The following is a 20,889-nucleotide window of genomic DNA, read 5'->3' on the forward strand; positions in this document are numbered from 1 at the left end:
TTCTTTAGTTTTTCTACAAACCAATTTTTAAGCAATAATAAATCATTTGATTTGTATTTGTAATGATAGATAATGGCTTCGATATGATGATGAACATATTAACATTATTTGTGCTAAGTAAAGCAAGGAGGAAAATAAATTTTCCATTTTAAAATTGTTTTGATGCTGATTTTCTGATAACCCTTATTGTCCTCAGTGATCAACAACAAATAGTTGCGAAAGCAAAAATAACTGATTCCATTTGTTTGCTTTTTAATAGTTTGTCTTTCTCTGACTGGTTTGGAGCAAAGTTACTATATTCCACTTCTGTCATTGTTGTAAAGCTTTGGTGAAGAACAGGATCACGTTCTGTGTTTGCAGAAAGAACTCATAGACTAAGTTAAATTTCTAGGCAATTCTATGTAAAACTTTGAATGCATTTGTTTCCTGTCACCTTTCAAGTAAGCGTTCAATTCATTAATCATTACAAAAAAACCCAACACCACAACAAAACAAAACACAACACCCACAAAAAATACCTTTCTAAACAGCATTTGAAATATTTATGTGTAATTCTTAAAAAATAGCCATTGGTCTGCTGGGACCTTGCAGAAACTTTCCCATGCTATTTAAATGTGAGATTTCAATGGCAACTTTCATGTTGCTGTATTTTGTTACAGAACTGACTCTCTGGACTACTTTCAGAGGTTTCTTAGTTTCTGTCCTCATGAACAATATATAAAGTCTGGACAGCTGGATTCCTCTGCATTTGAAAGAACAGTTTATAAGCATGTTTATAAGCAGACTTATAAACTCTTCAGAGATTGTCAGCAATCTAGAGGCTGGGGATAATCCAATCAACAGCACCCCATCTCTTCTAGTAGTAATCAATTGATTCCATCAGTTGCTGATTAAAGTGTGTCTTATCACCAAATGGAGATAGATATTAGGCCTGAAAAATAGGATTTTTTTTTAAGCACTCAATTTTTCAGTACTATCTTTTCCTCAGAGATGCAAGAAAGATTTTTGTAATCATTTCTTGGTGTGTTTCTATTTTTTCTATTTATTTGTAACGAAAAAACCATCAAGCTAATAGTAGCAAGTTCACACTAAAATGCAGACTTGACAAACTGTGTATCTTTAGGATGACAAAACTTCTTAATTCTCCCTTTATGTGCACAAAATGCACTGCAATGGACAAAATAGTATGTTGCTGTAATGGCTTCCATACGCAATTAAGTTTGGAATAACACCGATTGTTATCCAAAGAGGTGGCTGTACTAATACCCAGCCTTCTGAAAACACATTTTTTTAGCCACAAAGCATTCACTCCTGATTGACTGTCAAAGGATGTAAATGCATGCTCCCTGTAAAAGCAGTTCACCAGCAGTGAAATTTCAAGTTAAACAACAGGCATGGCTAGGAACTGCCCACTTCTGGATAGTTCCAGGCTTTTCTTTCTGAAGTGCCTTGTCCTTTGATTGTATGCAAAAGCTCAGAAGAGAACTGAAATTCAAGTCTTCTTTTTTCCAAGACAAAACATTCCAGTATTGTACTGCAGTGTGATAAAACTAGCTATGAAAGTTTATGAAATTACTGTTGCAGGGGTCTGCCATGCTTTCTCTTAGAAATTGTCATACCTATAGCAAAGACAGCACAGCAAGATGTCAGTTTACATTTCAGCACAGCAGGTTCCCAGGCTAGTACACCTGCTTAAAGCACTGTTGCAGATGCGTTTGCACAAATTTATGGGCATATGTACACATTTCCTTTTTCCATCTTGGCTGTGCAATGGAAATGTAGTAGGGAGGTCAGGCAAACCACTGGGAATGGCAATGTCCTAAAACACTGCCCCTGAGTCTGCCAAGCACATCTGACAGCACTCTCACAATGGTTGTATCATAGGTACTGTTTCACAGCGTACAGGAACAGAGCATCCTGTTGGTCCGCCTGCTCTATATACAACAGACAAAAACTGAATTCATATTTAACATTCTCTTGAAGTGGATAAATCAGGATGCCATTTTTCATGCCTTCAGTAGGAAGATTGCGAACGTTATTTTATATGTATATTAACGAGAAAGGAATGGGACTTGCCATTACAGGGCTAGTAGGAGACTGTTACTTGAATCTCAGCACTAGATTAGCATAAGCAGCATATAAGCACTTCTGCCAATAAAAGCTATACATGTCCTATGCTCTTGTACCTCCTTGCGTACCCAAGGATACAGCCACTGGTCCCTCTGCTAAACCTGACCTGTGCCTCGTGGGACAGGCCAGCTGTTGGCAATGGTCATTCCTGCCTTTGGCTGTGGTACAAAGGGTTAATCTGACTCACATTACAGCAGGTCCTGTAGTTTTTCTCCCCCTCCCACCCGCACCCCTGAAGCAGAAATGGAGCATGGGTGGGAAGCAGCCACTTGCGGGTTTGACTTGCAGCTCATCTGGATAAGCCAGCAGTACTGTTTGGCTTAGTGGCACTCCTGAAACCCAAAGCTGGTTATTAAAAAAAACTCCAAACCCCTGTGTTTTGGTCAGGTGCAGCTTGTCGTAGAGAAAACTTTTAAGTTACCCTGCACACAGCCCAGAATCTAGGCAAGAGGAGTGGTAAGGGAGCTGCAGTGAGGAATACAGGAAGCTGATAATACAAGTTATTTTCAGAGGTACCCAGCAGACCTCGGGCTGACTGTTGAAGATGTCAGAGAGGCTCCAGAACCACACAGCCCACAGCCGCTGTGGCGGGAAGCTGAAAAAGGATGAGGGGAAGGAAAGGAAGAATGGAAGGAAGGAAGGGCCGGTTGCTGCGGCTGCTCCCGCCCTGTCCCTGAGCCCTGCCTCTGGGCCCTGCCTCTGGGCCCTGCCCCTGGGCCCCGCCACAGCGCCCCCTGGCAGTGACAGCGGCAGCGTGACCCTCAGCCCCGGCGCGTTATAGCAAATAACCGTCCGCCACCGCCAGACAAGGGGCGGAGCTACCTGCTAATTTAAATAACTCGGTGGTTCATTTGCATGCTGCCAAGATGGACGGCCCTGGGATTGGCCGGCTGCGAGGCAGCCCCCACTGCCGGCCCCTGTGCCCACGGAGGGGGCGGGGTCACCCGAGAGAGGGGAGGGGACATTGGGCTTATTTGCATAACGGCCCCGCGCGTGCGACGGTGGGAGGCGGCGTTGGTGCCTGGAGCGAGTTCCGATTTTGAATCTACGGCGGCAGCACCTGGAAGGCGGGAGCTGCGGCGGGCGCCGAACGCAGAGGCAAGAGCTGCTGCGGGACGCGGGAGCACAGGTACCGCTCGCCCCCCGGGGCCGCGCGCGGCCGGGCAAAGCAGCACTCGGTGCGGAACGCTGCCCCGCGCGGAGGTGGCGGCCGCGGCGTGCGCATGCTCCGGGGCCGCAGCTTTGCACACGCGCCGCTGCGCGCACCCACGCTCGGTCGGAAGCGCAGCGCAGTTGGGGCGCGCTGCATGGGAGCACGTGACCCGGCTCCAGTGCAGGCGGCGGCGCGCATGCGCAGTGCTGTTTTCGCGCAGAGGTGGCAGCAGGTGGGGAGCGGGGAGCTGGGAGGCGCCTTCCTTCGCCCCCCACGTGTGGAGGGATCCCCGCGGCAGCTGCTGCAGGTCACAGGTAGGTCTGGCGTGGGGCAGGGCACTGCTGGTGCACTCTGCTGAGTCCTGCAGGCGCAGAGAGCAGAGCATCAGCAAGTTGTCTGTGTTCCGTATGACGCATCGGCGAGGTGGAGGTGCCACCTGCACCGCGCTGGGCAGGTGTTTGGGTGGGACAGTGGTGCGGCTGGCTGGCACCTCGGAAGCATTTCCTTCCTCTCTGCCTGGACTGGGGATGGTGTGGTGGATGACAGCGGTGGTGCCGCGTGCCACCAGTGGATCTCCTCACACCTGCAGCAGGTGTGGATGTTGAGTGTTGCAGTGGATGGGGTGTAGAAGCAACGAGGGAAAAAACGGGTTTTTTGTTACTGTGCTCAGTGGTGCGCTAATGAACTTCAGATTACAGTTTCTGAAGCGTATGGGCATGCACATTTACTAGAAAGGAGGGTGTTTGAGGGGGGAAGACCTAGCTGTGCCTTATTTATGTGATGTCATCAGTAATCAAGGCCGGAGTGGCTTCTCCAGGTTGTCGTGGAGGCCCACATCAAACAAAATGGCAAAAGTTAATAGGTTAAGTAGTGTGGTAGTGTAAAGAAGGTACGCTTGAACTTCTGATTTTCTTTGAACTTAAGCATTATGAAATATAGTGTTCATGATTAAGTGCCTCACATTTTAATTCATGTGACTTTAAGGCCTGTTAGAGGTGTGGCACTGTCCTCAAGAGGTTTTTTCTTTTAACACATATATATGCTTCTTAGTAGATCTCCTAATCTTTGATAGATACCCAGTGGAAATGCCTACATTAGATTATATTGTTGCATAATAGTAATATTGAAATAAATCTACATGTTGTAATTTGACCGTTAACACAGACTTGTTGAATGGAAAAATCAGATGGAATTGTTGATGGAAAAATATTATCTTAAAATAAAGGAGTGAACAGCTCAACTGTTCTAGGCAGCAGTCAATAACCTTACAAATGCAGCCATCATGCAGTCACAGAAAAATAACACTTGAACATCTAGAGAGCTTATTTAACATGCTAATTTGTGGAAGTAAGAGTATGTTAATAAATACATTTGGTCAATACCCCAGATTGTACAAGAAGATACAATATAATGAATAAATTTATTGGGATTCACATCTGCAAGATAAAGATAATCTGCAGGCATGATGTTTGGCTCTCTTTTGCAAGTTAAAATGTACTTGGGGCCAGTATTTGTTATACCAGTTTGATCTAGTTAGAATTATTACAGTTATTAATATCTACTTCATGTTTTTTAAAATAAAAATGTGAAGAATGCGCTTACCTTCTGTAAGCTCTGCAGAAACAGCAAATATCAATGTGAGAAATATGTTTTTCTCATTAGGTACTGGTTTGTGCAGTCCTGTGGAAAGGTATGAAGGAGAGTATTACCTTGAATATGCAAGAATTCTTTGGAGGGGAAAAAAACTAACACAAAACTTACTGCTATTAGATATGTGAATTTGGGTAGGTAATTTCTGTTTCCAGGTCCCTGAAATGAGACTAATGTTACTGTCAGACCTATTATAAAATTAATTCACTAATGACTGCATGAGGGCTTCTGCAATTCATGAATCATGGCAAATACTCCCAGTATTTATTCCTCGAGTTTGGCAGTTATCTTATTTTGCATGCTCCAGAGGTATCAAATCAAGTTCCTATGTCTATATAATCCAGAAAAGAAATGTACTAATAATTTTGAAAAGCAACACATTTTTTTGATAAACGCCAAATAATTAAAATACAGAAAATCTTGTGTTGTCACTAACTGTTGTAAGTGCTCATTGTGTGTTCTTTTTCAAAGACTCTTAAGAGGTCTTTGTGTTCTCATAGTTATTTTCTCAGTTTAGGAGACTTAATATGTTGCTTGGAATACAAGGCGCTTTATCAGCTGTAACCTTGCTACCAAGTGTAGCAGTGTTGAATCGATGGTTCCTGTGATACTGCGGAACAATATTGTAGTTTGCTGTACGAATAATTAATTTAACAAGACTATCTTGAATGTTGTGTAGGCTTGAAACTGATCATAACAGTTGTTTCAAAGAAGTTGATTCAAAGAAGGATATAATAATTACATAAATCACTTGAAACAGTCATTTTGATGCTCTTATTGAGGGACTTCTTAAATCTGATTTTCTATCCATTACAAAGTCTGTTTTCAAGAAGATGCTAATCCCAGTAGATAGGCATACATGCCATACTCTGCCAGGTTTGCTGATACGTCCTGCTTTAGCTTGTATTGCTATGCCGATTTCAGGTATTTGGGATATCAACATTAACTGTAGTATGTTAGTTTTCCTGTAGAGGCTCTTTTAGTGATGCTTCTGTTCGGGACATAGAGACAGGAAATATGCTATAATATAGACATATGCTTTTCTCCCATCACAGGAATTGATCTTGCTAGCCAAGAGGCTGAACAACCAATGAACAAAAATCGTTTAATTTTAAATACTACTGATTTTACATAATCTGTTGCAAACAGAAACATTTTACACATTAAAAATTTAAGAAATCTTATTTTAGTAACTGATTCCTAATTAGTAAATAAATACTCATTTTTATTGTGTTTGATTGTGGTTTTTGGAAGAAGGCATTTTTTATGTTACAAACGGACAATATTTCCACGGTGAATAGCAGTTGACTAAACCAGATACTGATTTTCTTTCCAAAATGAAAAAAACCCACCCAAGTTTTTCCCCATCTAGATTTTTTTTAATAGTATAATCGCTAATTAGGCTTATCTGGGCTTATTGTCAGAAATTGTATTTATGCCCAAAATCTCAAGATTATTCATAAAATGGAGATATTAAGGCCAACAGACCCTTCACCAGTATGTTGCTCTTCCTTAGTTTGCAGGTTGAATGCATTTTTTTTCCATTTCCTCTCCACTTGATGTTTTTCTGTGTTGTGGGCTAGTTATATGTTTGTTATGAGTTTATTTTGGAAATTACTGCAGTGACACAGATGTACATCACAGTTTTCGTAAGAGTTATTAGATGAGGAAAATGAGTTGCAAGTTATAAAACTTACTATGGTATGTGAATGTTGTGAGGGTTTTGTTTGGTGGGTTTTTTCCTCCCCAGTGTATTTTAATGTAATATTTCTCTTAAATGCAGTGAGATCTAAGATTGTTAATATTTTTCAGTTAAATCTGCAACTGGGCTCTTTACTTCTTTTCAGTACATGTCATTACTTTGAGATTTACCTACACAAAACGATTGGGAACTCATAAGTTGACCAACACAAATGATGGTTTCATGATGTATATTCATCATTCTGGTATTTCAGATATACTTACTGCACTGTGCTCTACTGAATGAAAAAAATGCTCTCCTGTTTCCACCATACTGTAAGAAACTGTTCATCAAGCAGCAGTGACTTATCCAAACACGGAGATAAGATTGTTGTGGAGGAACAAAAAACTAGATTTTTTTTTTTTCCTGACAGCTCATTAAGAAGCAGAGAGAAAGTTAGGTTGTTATCTGAAGTGATCTCTGTAATCAGCTGTTTTTGTCAAGTTGGATAGTTGTAGAGTGTCTTAATATCCGAATAAAGTTTAGATGTGAAATGGGTAATGCTATTTAAAATTTCTATAGCTCAGTCTTGTTTTGGATATTAAAGCCTGATGTCTGATTGCAAAGAAGGTAATTGTAAAGTATTCTAGCTTTGAGATTTTTAGTCAGGAGGATCTGGAGCATAGGTTTTGTCAACCTTTGAGTTCTGGTTATCATTTTAAAAGCAAAATTTTGCATGATGTGCGACTTTAATTTTCATTTCCCTGAAGAGATTTTTTTGCGTCATTTGTGGTGTGTTTAGGTATCTTACCTTTTTTGTTTGGGGATTTTTGTTACTTTAATTTTCCAATAGGGGAAATAGGGGTCAGAAAATCCTTGAGTTCCTGTGTAGAATGTTTAAGTCTCTGGAAGCATCTGATCATTAAAGTTCATTGTCAGTAAACAAAGCATAATACCTTTAATCTTCTGATAACTCATCATATGGTGCTGCCTCTTGGATACAAGCCATCTCCTCAGGCAGTGCTCCAAAATCTCTGCCTTTTGGCAGTCCATGATTTTTTCCAAAATTCCTGGGCAGTTGAGTTTCCCCAGTCGAGCTTGTTGCATGATGAACGCTACTCAGTTACTCTGTATAGCGGTGGTTGCTAGAGGGGATGTGTAGAGAGGATGTTTCCTTTGAACATCCAGTGTAGCACAGGCAACTGTGGTGCCAAAAGGAGATGTGCTCCTGTAACAATAAATTCTGAAGCGTCTCAAAGCCCCTCCTATGCTGGTGGTATCTCTTTTTTCACTTGAGATGTAGTGGGCATCTGTTCTTTGATACCCCCAGCTCCAAAACCCTAGTAGTCAATCTTGAGTTTCTTCTGATGTTTTCTGCCAGAGGCTCCAGGTGAGGCCATGTTCCCCAGCTGCAGTGTAGAGTACATTTTGCACAGCTGGCCCTGTCCTGACAGGCCCAAGAGTTACTGTACGAGTAATTTCCTGTTTGATATGCTCGAAGGCTTGTTGTTGCTCAGGGCCCCACTCAAAATCATTCTTCTTTTGGGTTACTCAATGGAGAGGGCTCAAAGCTGACCCTAAGATGGAATATGCATTCTGCAGAACCCCACAAGGCCTAGGAAAGCTTGTGTTTCCTTCTTGTTAGCTGGTAGAGACACAACTGCTATCTTGTCCACATCCATAGGCAGGTGATGGTGTCCATTCTGCCATTTCATTCTCAAGAACTGAATCTCCTGTGCAGGTCCCTTGACTTTGCTTTTCTCTATGGTGAAATCAGCTTTCAGAAGAACGTAAATTACTTTTTTTCTCAAATACTACTTTTGTCTTGTTGCCACACACAATGACACCATCAGTGTATTGTAGATGTTCAGGGTCATCACCCTTTTCCAGTGCAGTTTGGATTAGTCCATGAAAAATGGTAGGGCTGTGCTTCTACTCCTGGGGCTGTTGATTGCAGGTGTGAATCATCCCTCCATGTGAAAAAAGACTGTGGCTTGCGCTCTGCTGCCAAAGGAATTGAGAAAAATGCATTGGCAGTGTCAATTGTAGCATACTACTTGTCTGCCTTTGACTCCAGTTCATATTGGAGCTCTTAACATGTCTGGTACAGAAGCACTCAGTGGTGGCATTCCTTCATTCAGGCCACAATAGTCTACTGTTAACCTCCACCCTTCATCAGACATCATCAGACTGTTGCACTGGCTGTATGGGACTATTAAAATAGGTGAGTGAGTCTTGCTGATCACTTCTTGGCTCTCCAGTTGATGAATAAACTCTTGGATGGGAGCCAGGGGGTCTTGGTTTGTGCGATATTGCTGCTGGTGCACTAATCCGGTTGCAGTTGGCACCTCTTTTCTTCAACTTGGAGCAGCTCCACAGTGAAGGGCTCTTCTGAGAGGTCAGGCAGGATAGACAGCTGTTTGATTTTTCTCGGTATTCACAGTGTCTACACCAAAGCCCATCAGTACCCCTTTGGATCCCTGAAGTACCCTCTTCTGAGGTAGCTGGTGCCAAGGATACAAGGGTCCTCTGGGCTTTTCACAATGGAGTGCTTTTCCGACTTGTCCCGTTAAGTTCACTTCAGCCTCCAATACAGCCAATTCTTGGCATCCTGCTGTAACTCCAGAAATCTGGATGGGTTCTGTGCCCCTGTACCCCGATGGCACCAGCATACACTGCACCAGTGTCTACCAAAGACTTACATTTCTGTGGGTCTGAAGTGCCAGGCCATCAAATCCACACAGTGCAGTATACCCAGTCATCCCATCCCTCCTCCTGGCTGAAGGCAGGGACCCTCTATTCCTGTTCCTGGTCAGAGCATTCATTGTTTGACCCTTGCAGTGCCAGACCAGAAGTCCCCTCACCAGGAGCAAGGGAGGTGATTTCAGTTCTTCTGTGTCTGGTAGAGGGTTGATTGCCACCTTGTGTCTCTACAAGCACTGTGCTGACATCTTTCTTGACCCTTTCTTAACGCTGTCTTCCCTCTCAGTCTGCATACACAGGCTTCCAGCTTAAAGGTGGGTTCTCCATCCCACTTAGTCATGTCCTCCCCCGTTTACGCAGGAAGAACCACAGTGCACCATGCAGCATGTGCTAGGGGCCCCCTTTCTCTCTGACTGGAGCAGGAGAGGACTGATTTCCTGGGGCACCCCTGACAGCCAAGGTGCTGGCCTGCAGGTATAAGGAGGTACAAAGACTTTCTTCAAAGTTTTGGAGCCAAGATGACGCTTTCTCCACAATTGATATATCTGTATCCAGGCAATACATTGCTGCCAAGACGTTAGAATATGATGGGGCACTTCGAATTGGATCACCTTCCTCCACATGGCTCATGTGCACAGGACATCCTATGGATCTTTGGAGACCTCATCAAAGTCTAGATCACTGCAGATAACTTCCAGTATCACTATTTCTCTCAGGTACTGGACGCCTTCATCTGCGGTAGTCTGTGTTCCTGGGAAGTTCACATGATCTTCCTTGAATGGATACCATGCCCTCATACGTGAGAGGAGCTGTCTCCAGAGACTGCATATTGCTGCATCTTTTCCAATTTTTCTCTCAGTTCCCCAGTTTCTAGCAAGGAATCTTGGCTGTTGGGCTTCATTGCCTTCTAGTTGCTGACTGTTGGCCCCATCATTGGGGCAGCCAGACAGCAATCCACTCACCTGGATGGTGGCTGTAATATTTCCACACATCTTGAAGTTCTGAGGAGGTCAGGGACTGGGTATTTTCTGCTTCCTGTCTAAATTCTGTCACTCCTTCCTCCTATTTGTTGAAGGACCGGCCTCTTGATCAAACCTTTCCTCCTCTTCCTCCTCCCTTATTAATCAATGATACGGACCCATTGTTTTTCTTGTCCACTGTTTCTTTTTCACTCCTGGGCAATTACTCTAGTTGTTTGTGTCTCTATCTCAACCATGGTGACCTCGGATCCAGTTTGGGTCCCTGTCTCAAGCACAGTCCTCTGAGAGTACTGAACTGTGGCTTGATAGGCACAGGCCAGGCCCATTACAGTACTAAAAGCTGTTGGTTTTCACTGGGGTAGACAAGGCACCCTTCTGTCAGGTGGCACGTCTGTCAGTGCGCCAGGGTTGCTTGCCTGTTCAGGTATGTGAAATCCCAGGTTATGGGAGGTGATAACTGTCCTAGGAATCTGGCCAAATACTTCCACACATCCTAGACCCTGGGACCAGCTGCCTCAGGGCAGATTTCAATATTGCCTCACCTAAAAGTTGCCTTCTCTTACACCAGGATGAGACCAAATTCCCCAAAACCCATAATATGCCAACAGTATTAATTAATAGTATTAAACAGGTCATGTAAGGGTTAGCAAGGACCTTGGGAGCCTACATAACAAAACCATCCACGTCAATCCTGGGCAGGGAGAGGAAAGTGTATTCCCTCATCCTCCCCACAAAATAGCTCCCCCACCACAGCAAGGCCATCGATGCCAGGGCAAAGCACATAGCCATTATTTCTATTAACATGTTCCCAAGCTTAGCAAAATAGAGATAAGCAGTTCAACCAACAAACTCCATGACCCACCCAGCAGCTTGCCACTTAATAACTACTATAGCTATAGCACACTTAATATAAAACTGCTGTTGTCTCGTGCCCCTTGTTGGGCACCAGAAAGGACTGTGGTGAGTTGACCTTGGCTGAACTCCAGGTGCCCATCAAGCCTCTCATTCCCTCCTCCCATCAGCAGAATGGGGTGGCTGGGGGGCACGGTGAGTAAGATTAAAAAACTTCATGGGTCAAGATAAAGGCAGTTTAATGAAGCAATACCAAAGGTCACGTGTGTGGAAGCAAAGGAAAAGAAAAGATGTTATTCTCTACTTCTCATTAGCAGGCAATGTTCAGCCACTTCCTGGGAAGCAGGGCTTCAGTATGCATAGCGGTTGCTCCAGAAGATGTCATAAATAATAAATATCCCCACTTTCTCCTCCTTTCTTTTGGCTTCCATGTCTAAACAGACATCATATGGTATGGAGTATCCCTTTGGTCAGTTTGGGTCAGCTCTGCTGGCTATGTCCCTTCCCAAGGTCTTGCCCACCCCCAGCCTGCTGGTGATGGGGGGAATGTTGGAGGGACAGCCTTGATACTCTGCAAGTGCTGCTCAGCAGTAGCCAAAATGCTGGTGTGTTATCACCCCCTTTCTAGCTACCAGTACAAAGCACAGCACTATGAGGGCTGCTGTGGGGCTCAGACAGACCCAATACATTGATGTTCATGAGAAGGTTGGAAAATGGAAGCTCTGTCTTAAATTTTAACTTATGACTAGAAAATTTAATTTGCTGAGGTGATACTGCATTGTGTTGGCATGTCATCAAAAGAGGGCAGAGATAAGCTTGTTAGGAGTTTTTATTATGTGTTTAAGAGAAAGCTAAACATAACAGGTTAGGTTTAAATTCTGTTCTGAATCTTCTTAAAATGCCTGGTTTTCTAACTTACTTTTTATTTTAGCCAGCCTATATAGCTGCCACCTTAAGCAACAATAAGAAATTGTAGTCCCATGTAAATATAGGAATTCCACATTAGTGGAGGTTAATTAATATTTTCTTGACCAGAGCCTTCTCAGATAAGTTATTTCACTCCTAATATTGTGTTTAATTAAATGTCATTAATTATTTTGGTATTTTTTAACATATTAACACACCTGTGTATGTTAACTGAAGTACTCTGAAGCGAACTCAAGTAAAGGCATATGGTTTCTTACCATTCAGCTAGACTTTTTGCAACTAGGTGTCTGTAACATGTCAGTACCTCTGCATGTTCATGAAGCTTTCTGACAAGATAAGAGGACTGACTGCTGCAACTGGAGTGTGACATGGATTCTGTTTTCTCTGGCTCAGTGAAAGTGTTCTCTGATTTATTTATTTTTTTTGCCAAGTAGTTATGCCTATTCAAACCTATTTAAGTCATTGAATTTCCATGTATCAAGTTCCAAGATGGAATTTTAGAGAACGTGGTGGTGTAGAAGCGCAGATCTTGGGTTCTGGATTAGAACCTCCCTAGGTTTTTGTTGAACTTCTAAGACTGGACATCAGAATTAACCTTCTGATATAGGAACCTTGTAGGTGTACTAAACATAGAATTCTATTCAAAACATTGCTACTGTGGAAATGAAAATATATGTATGTTTGCATACAAATGAAATACTAAGTTTGGATTTTGAAATGTTAAAAGTTACTGTCAATCCCTGTAAACTGAAGGTGTTCTATGTATTAAGTTCAGAGTAAGCAACATGGGATTGTAACTGGCTAATAGAAAACATTTCTTTTGAACTTGTTGTAAACTTGATTTCTGATTTAATAGTAGTTCTTGGTGAAGAAAAGCTTTAGTGTAGTGGGTAATTTTAAATTAATTTTAATGAAGTTGTTCTCCAGGCTTCACAAATTTGAACTTGTCTTTTGGACGTTTGAACTTTAAGCATACTTTAATTTAGTCCTCTAAATCTGTGCAGTATTATCAAAGATTATAATAATCAGTGTAGCTGTTTACATGTATGTGTCATGTGCTTCTTCTTGCATTGCAGATCGTCCTAATACAAGGACGAAAGGAAAAGCCAGATGGTGCATTTCAACATTTTTAAAGTTTGAAATACTGTGGTGCTGATAAGTCTATCAGAGAACTACTGCTGGCATGATTAATCAGTCCTGAAATAACCAACTACAGCTGGCAACACACATGCACAGTTATATAAGTTTATAGATCTTTTCATAAAAGAGGTAGATTGGAGGGCATATTTTCCCACTTTTTTGGGGGGGGCTTACCATGTTGGGTTGATTGTGGGTCATAGGCTGTATTGTGGTAGAAGGTTAGAAATAATTGAACACTAATTCTGTTCAGGATCACCCCATGTGCTCTTGCAGTTACTTTGTTTTAAAATAGCCATGTTTGTTTTTTGTAGAAGAGGTGTACATGGTGAAGTGAGGCAGGTATTGAAGAGTTCCCTCTAGAATTGATCCACTGTTGCCTAGAGAAGAGCACATGATTTGCATTACTGAACAGATATTAGAGAGGAACCTGTATCATATTTAGTCTGATTCCATTAAAATTGTGTATTTGTTTGATAACCCCCCCTACCCACCCCACAGATTCCCAAACCACTTATTTAGGAACATACTACTCAGTATAGTTACAACAAGATTCCAGCAAAATTCCGGATGGGATTCTAGATATGTCTCTTCTTCAAAAAAATAACATGACATACCATATCATTTATAAAGAATGCTATACTTGATTTCTGTGGGTGCTGAAGTTCTGGAGTGTTCTTGAGGTTTTTTTGCTAGCTTCCTTATTTCTAAAGTGAACTTCCTTCCCCCACCCCCCCTAAGTAAAACTGTTTTATTGGGCAACTAATATTACACAGTATTTCAAAATAGGTGGTGCTGTGAAAAGGTATAGATCAGTTTCTTAAGGGTTGGGTTTGTTGGGGTTTTTTTGGGTGGTGCTGGTGATTATTTTTTTAAGACTGAAATGAGGCTGCTTTTAAAAAGTATTCCCTAATGTTTGTTAGTTCTATGCATGATTTGGCTCTGTATCTGTGGCTGTTAATATGTGACATAAATTCTGAACTGCCTGGAGTCACGAGGGATTTGAAGTATGGGTTACAAATCCTGCATCACAGACCTAGCAGGGCTGCCTCTCTGTGGTTTCTGGTTTATTTTAGTTTTCTCTTTACCAGTGGTGCTCCAAGCAGCTGCAGTGTTGCAGCTGTGCATTAACAGTTTCCTGCCTGTCAAAGAAACCATGCCTTTGCCGCCCCTCTGCCTGTGCAGTTTGTTGCAGTGTGGAAGAGAAGGAGGTGCTCTGCTGTGTAAATATTTTATCCACTGCTCAGTTGTCACTGAGGCTGGTCTTCAGTGCACAATGCAGCCATCTTAATCAGATTTTCAGTGCAGCTGAGACAGTGCAGTTTCAAAATGGCTGACAAAGTGCTCTTCATTGCAGCAGATTAGCTTGACTGTATGCAAATGAACAGAGCTGTTGGCATCATATGCTGCAGACCTTAGAGGTAAGCACCAGCTCTGCTTTGCTAAGACACAATTTCAAACTTTGTTTAGGCAAAACTAACCACTTCTAAGCTGTATAAAATACCTTAAAACTATTCTTCTTTTGTCAACCGGAGGGTGGGTTTGGTGGGGTTTTTGTTTTGGTTTGGTGGTTTTGGGTTTGTAGGGGTTTTTTTGTTTGTTTTCCCTCTCATTGAATTAATTCGTACACCTTTATCCTTTCTCACTTACAGGGTAGGTTGGGTGGGACCAGAGAGGTCAAAGGTCATACACATGTCTTGCAAATCAGTTATTGAATTTTGGCTTACTTCCTTACCAGGCCTTAAGAGCTCTCACTTTATGTTGCCCTTTTTCAAAAAGCTCACCTCAAACATAAAATAAATTTTTTTGTAAACTTTGTTACATTTTTGCAACCAGGTGGTTAGATTTACATTTGATCATCATATTTTCAACATGCAACATTTTCCAATGATAGGTAAGAACTACAAAACCTGTGTTAATACATTGGAATAGCAATGATTATGTAAATTAACTATTGTGCAGGTGGCAGTTATTTGCAGAATTTATAGTAGTGCTACCCTTGAGTAGCAAAAGTACTACAAATGATAGAGTGGAAGTTTCAAGGTAAATTATTCTTTCATTTCTTTTGTATAACTTAACTGAAATCTGCATTTCAAAGTGCTGGTGGTTTCATATGGCCTAGTGCAGGGGTCCTCAAACTACGGCCTGCGGGCCAGATACAGCCCCCCAGGGTCCTCAATCTGGCCCCCGGTATTTACAGACACCACTTCCCCCCCCCCGCCGGGGGTTGGGGGGGGAACCAAGCAGCCGCAGATGACTGCCTGCCACTGCATCCGCGCGCCGGCCCCCTGGTTAAAAGGTTTGAGGATCCCTGGCCTAGTGTTTCCTGTGCATGTTACTGGTTGGTGGCCTAGCTACCTGTCATGCTCAGCACTCACTAGAAGGTAGTTCATAAGTGTCAGTGGCTAAGGGTGAAGTACTGCTCAACTTCTTTCCACTGGGGAGAAGGAGAACAGAAAAGCAGCAGGAGAAAAAAGATATTTTTCTTCACAATTGACTCATTTTCTTGTTTTTTGTCTGTCTCAAAAAGACCTAGTTAAGGTCTTTGTGGGATCTTAAGCTGGATATGAGTTAATTTGAGGGTAATTAGAGAGTTACTTGAAGTTCTTCAGAAAACTATCAGGAGCAGAAAAGAGTTGGATAACTCACAGGATGTAGCTCATAGTATTTTCCTGTGTGAAGCTGAACTTGGTGCTAAGGATGTGTAAAAGGCAGTACTAAACGCCTAAAAGTTTTTAGTCCTTCCTCAATGTTTTTGCACGCGAATTTGATGCTCTTAGCATACTCTCTAACAAAGCACTTGATGGTTAATTTAGTTTTTAAATGTTCCTGTAACTTACCTGCTATAGTTAATGATGGTACGCTGTTTATAAAGAAACAAAGTATTCTGGATAGATAGTGCACATCAGGTTCTTAGGAGACCCGGTTTCTTCATGTTTACCATGTGCATTTGATATGAAGAAACAACAACAACAAAAAGTAAAATACAGAATTTAAACTCCAGGTGGACTGCTGACTTCAGCCACTTGTAAATTTGTAAGTGATTGGTTATAGGATTTTCCTGCTTTAGAATAAAAAATCAGTGGCAGGAATAATGTGAATGTGTGGTCGCAGGTAATGATGAAATGCAGGTACGTAGGTAGTTTTATTACTTGCTTTATTGCTAGTAGAATTTTGTTTAGTGGATTTGATTTAAGGCAGATTTTAGTTCATAGTGGCTTTTCTTGATTGGGTAAGATTAGTTACAGATCCTGAGAACATTTGGGCGCTTTGAAATGTTGGAAAACTCTTGACAACAAATTCTACTTAAATGCATTTGTCTTGATGTGAAGTTTTGCCATATGTTCAACTCATCTAATGAATGCAGATTAATAATGTAGTGAGATTTCATTCTTCCCATCCTCCAAACAATATTTCTGGTTTTCTGCAAGATATTCTGAGTCAAGTCATCTTGACCCCAGTCTTATAAATGATTACTGAGGTTTGTGTTTGTGTGGGTTTTAGTAAGTTATTGTTGTTCATTAATTCCAGATGTTAATAACTCGTTGTTCAAAGCAAATAGAAACATTTTTTTATAATGAGATCCCTGAGCTACTTTGTAATCATTGAAGGGGATGAAATTTTATGTCTAAAACCTATTTACCATACACATCCAATGGTGGTTTTGTTGTTGGCTTTTTCTTGGTTTTGTGTTTTTTAGTTGGTTTTTCAAAATGGTGCATATGAAAATGTTTTTATAACATTTTCATATTGTCAAGTGCTATTGGTTCTGTTGGTTTGGTGGGGTTTTTTAACCCCTTTAATGGGAACATAAAAAGGAAAAGTAGTGTAGCTTTTGACATTCACATGTCATGTGAGGAGTACACACACATGTAAGGAGTGGTTCTTCGCATGTATTACGTTTGAGTAAAACATTGCATGTTCACACCACATCTTTCACACAGTCCTTTTTGGGCCTTTTTTGTTGCCCATGACTTTTCCCTGTGAGCTGAGGAAGCTTACTCCCATTTTACAGAAGAGGCTTGGAGACATTTTCCAGGGTTCAGAGGAAAGCTCTTGTCTTGCTGCCTTCCCTTCCCTTCCCTTTCCTTTGGTTTTGGTTTACTTGGCTCTTTAACAGGCAGTTCTCAAAACAGCATCGTTCTTGGAAGCGGTGTACAGAATGAGTGGCTGAGCAGGGAGCTGCAGTGTTTTGTTCTGTGCGGTGGGTGGGTGGTGTGGTTTGGGTTTTTTTATTTGACTGGTTTTGGTTTGGTTTTGTTTTTTTTTCTTTCCTGAAGTGGGTGTTGGAATGCATGAAGTATGGTAGGTTTTGAAACCTGTGTTGCATATGGAATGTGTTCTTGTTTCCAAAAGTCCAAGTAACTCTAATGTTTGCTGTACCAGTAGTACTGATAGCTGACAGTATGATCTCTTCTCTGTTCCCTCCCACGGTGTTAATAGTGTGTTCTTTAGCAGTCAAAAAGAAAACTAAAAGCACCGATTTACCTGCATGGAAACAAGGCACTTCAGGGGATAAAAAACCCCCACCAACCTACCAATTTTTTATTAAATACATAAATTAGATGTTAATGACTTAAGTTAGAAATAGTTGTGTATAATGAATTAACGACTTCAACTGAATTGATAATTATACATTTTTAATGTGAGATGCATTGTCAGACTCTGCTCGCTGTTCTTGTATCTGCGTTTTCTCCACTTCTGACATGTGCTGCATTCTAGAACAGTTAGCCTTTGTACTACTGATAGGTAAATTTGAAGGATAGGTTTTCACAAGTAAATTGCTAATAGGGTAGCAGTCTCAAATACGTGTGACTTTCAAAGAGAAATAGCCAACAATAATTTACTCTGAAGGAGTGTATAGAGGCACATTTTTTTCAATTCATTTTTTGCATTTGGTGTATTTGATTATAAGAAAACAATTCTACTTTATTTTCATTTGTGCTCCAACTATTTGGATAGTTGTCATTACTAAATCATACTTGCTTGGATCCATTCTAACGTGGCTTGATTATTTTTTATGTTCCTCTTAAAACAGAATTGTCTCAATTCATACAGCTGCATCTTCTATTTTGGTAGATATTTTGGGAGCAAACAATTTCAGGCAGGATTCAAAACAAACTGGAATGGACTGCTGAATTAACGCAATACTGCTTAATGCATGCAAATCACTTTCAAACAGCTGACTTGTTTAGTTCCCTACGTACTAGAAATAAATGGTTACCAAGCACTTAGAACTGTTTGGAATCTTAAATACTTAATCACATTATGACTACTGTTAAACAGTTAAATTGGACCTTTATTTTTAGCTTTAACATTTACTGTGTTTTACTGAAGAATGTACTGTCTTCAAAGAAATTATGAGTAAGGCAAGCATTTAATTTTTGTTTGCTGCAGTGTCTCGATTTGCAGGTTAAGATCTGTCAGCTTTGCAGTGTTTGTTTAGTAAGTGACAATTCTTCATGTAAATTTAAGTGAGCAAAACATGTTTTTTCTGAAGTTGATAAGGAGACAAACAGTATTTCCCTTCTAAAAGAAAGGGAGTGCAACATTAAACTGTTACTGGCTGGAAGCTACCTGTTTTAGACACTTTTTCACCCCTTTAAAGCAGATATAACTAGTGTCAGCCATCAGCTCCCCCCTTTCCCCCCCCCTTCCCTGCCTTCCCTGCCCCTTCTGTTGATACATGCTTCTGCTGTAAAATATCTTGAAATAAACCACACTGGCTAAGGTAACGGGTTGATAGACAGTTCTCTATTTCAGAAATGAACATAATTTTCTGTGCCTTTCAAAAACCAGTGTGAGAAAAACTTGGGAACTACCAAACTTCTGGCTGACTTCCATGAATAAAATTTGTTCCGTTTCATGCTTTGGGGAAGAGAAGTCAGAGGGGAAGGGGGTATTTTGAACTCTGTGTGTGTTGCCTACAGAAGGCCCAGGGCCTTTTATTTTCTTTTGCTCTGGGTGTTTTCTTTAGATCAAGCTACTAGTGACAGATTTTATCTTGTTTGTTTGCTTGGTTGGTTTTGGGGGGTGGGTTTTTTTGTTTTTTGGGTTTTTTTACTTTTTTTACAAACTTCGTCAATTAAATGCCTTCATATTTGAAGTTGTGTCTGAATTAGGCAACTTATTCTGTGGCAGATTTTTCTTACCTTTCTATTCTGAGATGAATCAACTGGCATTTAAGATTTGAGGGTGTTTTCTTTGATACATACCAATGAAACCATACAGCTAATAGTAAGGCTGGTTGCATTTGAAATAATTACTAGTTTTTGACTGTAACATTTGCTTTTTAAGGTTGGCTCTGATGAGAGACTAGAAAATTCTGTGTGTTGGAAGAAGAGTCCTGTTAACTGGCTTTGAGAAAGCAGTTATAAAAGCTCTCAGGTGTTTCCACTGACTGCATGCCAAATGTGGGAAAGGCAGGCAGACATTCTGGCTTTTTCTGTAGTGGCAATCACTAGAGAATATAATGGAGTATGCCATTGTTTATCCTCCCAGGTTATGCTCCTGCATTTAAAAAAAAACAACCACACCTAAACCCCAAAAAAGACATGCACACACACACACACACACAGCCCCCCCCTTCCCCCCCCCCAAAAAAAACCCCACAATAAAAACCACAAACAAAACTAAACCAACAACCCCAAACCCAAACAAAACTGGAAACAAAGATCCCCAAATATCCCATCTTGGAAGCAGCTTAAGAGGTGCCTGTGCTAGCTGTCAGGGTGGGTTGGTCAGCTCGTACATGGCAGGAGGATGCTGCCCTTGGTGGGGGCTTAGCAAGTCCTCCACTGGCTTGGCCCACCTTGCACTACCCGGCAGCCCTGTGCCCTGTACAGCTGAGTTGGCGCGTTCCTAACTACTCAGCCAGCTGTGCCTCCTTTCCGTAAAAACATTTTGTATTTGAAAACGAGCTTTATCATAGCTAGTGGTGTAAGAGGCAGGGAAAGCACAAAGAGGAAGGTACAGCCGAGGGAGTGTGGGTGACTGCGGGAATGTTCTGGAAGCGAGGTGGTGCCTCCCCCAGACGGTAGGTTGAGAGCTCCCCCTCGGGGCTGCCGGCAAGCTCCGGCTTGGAGTTCCCTGAGCGGACTGGAGCCAAGAATAGAAAATTCTCCCAAGTACAGTCTTTTATTTTGCAGTTTCTGTTTTACTGTGGTGAGAATCGTGCTGTTATTCTGGTATTTGTGCACAAGGCTGTAGAGCTGGGGCAGGGGGTGGCCATATGTGGGGATCACAAAGGTTTTTTTTGTTATTTTTTTTTTTTTTAAGCAGCATTGGTGCCCTTTATTTTTAAGCTCAGGGGCTATTCATCTGATGATTCATTCTGCAAATGACAACAGCATCAATAAAAGATATGTTCTGCAGAGTGCTTAAATGTGCTAACATACACAAATCTGTCTGAAAGTAAGATAAATCAAAAGATACTGTGACATAAAAGAAGAACAGTACCAGATCACTTGTATAGTTAATGACTGTCATTTTAATGTGGCAGTCATTCAGGAAAAATAATTAATTTTCCCTTACACATCACTTTAGGCTTTTGGATACAACAGCTGAGGAGGAACTGTAACCACCAGTGAAAAGTAATTTGCATTACTAAATACTTTCAGACACAAAATTGCTATCTTTTTGACATTACAGATGAGCAAATTGTGTTACGCTCAAAT

General features: G+C 41.4%; 1 protein-coding gene across 8 annotated transcripts in view; it reads left to right on the top strand.

Moving 5' to 3' along the window:
• Positions 1–3,093: 3,093 nt before the first annotated feature.
• Positions 3,094–20,889, top strand: part of ATF7IP (activating transcription factor 7 interacting protein) — a 114,026-nt gene continuing 96,230 nt past the window's right edge. For 3 of the 8 annotated variants that reach the window (XM_056341640.1, XM_056341647.1, XM_056341648.1), the window contains exon 1: positions 3,095–3,259. The gene's annotated coding sequence lies outside the window, so the exon portion shown is untranslated. Of the gene's footprint in view, positions 3,260–3,452; positions 3,598–14,487; positions 14,635–20,889 lie in introns of those variants that run through there. The other 5 variants (XM_056341650.1, XM_056341651.1, XM_056341649.1 and 2 more) reach the window with 4 other exon arrangements.

Source organism: Falco biarmicus, chromosome 5 (genome assembly GCF_023638135.1).
Source record: "Falco biarmicus isolate bFalBia1 chromosome 5, bFalBia1.pri, whole genome shotgun sequence".
Lineage (NCBI taxonomy): Eukaryota > Metazoa > Chordata > Aves > Falconiformes > Falconidae > Falco > Falco biarmicus.